We start from the raw sequence: 3,270 nt of genomic DNA, 5'->3' as shown, positions 1-3,270 counted from the left end.
GGAGAGGAAGGCCCTCTATGAGGTGGATTGATTCAGTGACTGGGATAATTGGGATGGGAGTGTCAGAGACAGTGCAATTGGCTCAGGACAGAGCGTAGTTTAGGGCTGTTGTACATAGGGTCGCTATGAGTCGCAGCCGACTCGATGGCACATAACAACAACAACAACAACAACAACATGAAAAGCTATATTCTGATAAATTTGAAAACCTACAGCTAATGAACAAATTCCTTGAAACACCTGACTTACCCAAATTGAAACAGATGGATGTAGAACACTTGAATAGACTCATCACAAAAGAAGAAATTGAACAGGTCATAAAAAGGCTTTTCCTGGACCAGATTGCTTCAAAGATGAATTCCACAAAATATTCAGAGAAGATCTATCATCAATTCTACTTAAAATATTGAAAAAAGTAGGGAAAAAAAAGGAATACTCCTAAAGTCATTCTATAAAGCAAGAATAACCCTAATATGAAACCAGGTAAAATTATTACCCAAAAGAAAACCATAGATCATTATCTCTCATGAATATAAATGCAAAAATCCTTAACAAAATCCTAGCCAATAGAATCCAAATCACATTAAAAAAAAAGAAATTCTCTATTACCAAGTGGGATTCATAACAGGTATGCAAGGCTGGTTTAACAAAAGAAAAACAATCAATGTTATTCATCAGATTGTTGTTGTTGTTATGTGCCGTCGAGTCATTTGCGACTCATAAGCGACCCTATGCACAACAGCCCTAAACCCTGCTCTATCCTGCACCAACCACACTGCCTCTGACACACTCATCCGGATTACCCCAGTCACCGAATCAATCCAACTCATAGAGGGTCTTCCCCTCCTGCGCCGTCCCTCCACCCTCCCAAGCATGATGTCCCTCTCCAAGGACCCGTCCCTCCTGGCAACATGTCCAAAGTATGTCAGATGAAGCCCCAGAATCCTTGCCTCCAAGGAGTTGCTTGGTTTAATCCTCTCCAAGATGAATCTGTTTGTTTTCCTGGCAGTTCATGGTACATTCAGTACTCTTCTCCAGCACCACAGCTCAAAGGCATCAACTCTCCTTCTGTCCTCCCTAGTCATTGTCCAACTCTCTCATGCATAACATGTGATTGAAAGACCATGGCCTGTATCAGGCGCACCTTAGTCTCCAGAGAGACACCGTTGCTCTTGAGTACTTTAGAGAGGTCCCTAACAGCAGACTTTCCCCATCATGATACGCTTTTTGATTTCCTGGCTGCTGGTGCCAAAAGTGTTGACTGTGGAGCCGAATTCATCAGATTAACAAAGCAAATAATAAGAAAAAATATGATCTTAGCAATTGATGCAGAAAAGGCATTAGACAAAATCCAACACCCTTCCTGATAAAGACACCCAGCTAAATTGGAACAGAAGGAACTTGCCTCACCATAGTGAAAAGTATATGCAAAAATCAAAAGCCAAAAATAAAAATTAAAAATCAAAAGCCAACATAATTCTCAATGCAGAAAGTCTAAAAGCATTTTCCTTGAGAACAGGGACTAGATAAGGATGCCCACTGTCACTTATTCTATTCAATATTGTCTTTGAAGTACTTGCCACGGCAATATGACAAAAGAAAGAAATAAAAGGCATCCAGATGAGCAAAGAGATGGTTAAATTATCTCTATATGCAGATAATATGATAGTGTATACAGAAAACCTCAAAGATTGGGTATTATGGTTATGACAAAAGTCCAGAATGAAGGTTGCATAGTGGAGTGTACTCGAGGGTGGGGGGTAGGTGGGGGAGTGGGAAGTGGATTGTATACCAATGAAAGAGTTTTTCTTTTACTTTTCAAAGAGAAGAGCAAATTAGGGGGGAGGGGTGGGCAGGGAGCAAAATGTAACAATGAATGGATGGAAATACAAAAATATCTGTAAACATTCATTAAAATTATTAAAATAAAATTTAAAAAAATCCAATTGCTAAAAGAAAAAAAAGAGGGACATTGTCAAGTTTATTTGGAGAGGAAAAATACCTCAAATAAGCAAAGAACTTCTGAAAAACAAAAATGAAGTGGGAGACATAGCAATCCATAACCTCAAAAGCTATTATTACACAGTAGTAGTAACCAAAAAGCATGGCTGTTGTTGTTAAGTGCCATCGAGTCGTTGTGACCCTATGAAAGAAAGATCTGAACACTTGTATAAATTTCATCTTTTCTCAAAGTTCCTAGGGTTTCTGGAGGTAAATGGTGTTGGGAAAACTGGACTACTATCTGCAGAAAGCTGAAACAGGATCCACATCTCACACCATACACAAAAGTCACTTCAAGGTGGGATTAAAGCCCAAATAAATCCATGAAGGTCATAAAAGATAAGCTGGGATCAAGCTTAGATGGCCTAGAATATGGTATAAAGAGACTGTCAAATATAGCCAGAAATGCAGAATTTGGAGAGGATAAAATTGATGAATGGGACCTTCCAAAGATTAAATCCCTGTGCACATCAAAAACATTTTGAAAAGAGCTACAAATCAAAACCCCAATGAGATACCATCCCACTCCAGTAGCAATGGCAATGTTTAACAGGATAGCAAATAATAAATATTTGAGAGGATGTGGAGCGATAAGAGCTCTTCGACAATTTTACTGGGATTGTAAAATGGTACAACCACTCTGGAAGGAAGTTTGACATTTTTTCCAAAAATCTGAACATAGACATTCCATATGATACAGGTATTCCACTGCTTGGAATATACCCTGAGAAAATTAGAACCGAGGCACAAATGGAGGTTTGTACACCAGTGTTTATAGCAGCATTATTCACCATCACAAGAACATGGAAATAGCCCAAATGTCAATTGAATGGATTGAGAAATTATGGTTCATTCTCATGATTGAATACTATACAATATGCAGGAGTTGTGATTTTGAAAATTACTACCTAACTTAGGAGGGACTGGTGAGAATTATGCAAAGTGAACTAACTCAGTCTCATAAGGACAAATACTGTATAGGAACATTATTGTAGAAATAGAAAGATAACTACTAAAACATGTATGAGGACCCAAAGGGGGATTGCAGGAGCAGAACGATGAGGATCGGTGTGTCTAGGGGGGGGGAGGGAGGTTGGTATCACAGGGTTACACAATTTGATGGGTGGAAATATGGGTGGGGAAAGGACATGGGAAAGTTTGTATGTGAAAATCAATGTATATGAACTTTTTAAGTAAACCAGTATACATTTTTTAAAAAGAGAAAGAGAGAGAGAGAGAGAGAGAGAGAGAGAGAGAGAGAGAGAGAGA

This window comes from Elephantulus edwardii, unplaced genomic scaffold (genome assembly GCF_000299155.1).
Source record: "Elephantulus edwardii isolate Elephantulus edwardi_28Jun2011 unplaced genomic scaffold, EleEdw1.0 scaffold00381, whole genome shotgun sequence".
NCBI classification, from domain to species: domain Eukaryota; kingdom Metazoa; phylum Chordata; class Mammalia; order Macroscelidea; family Macroscelididae; genus Elephantulus; species Elephantulus edwardii.
Note: the sequence above shows the minus strand (reverse complement) of the source record.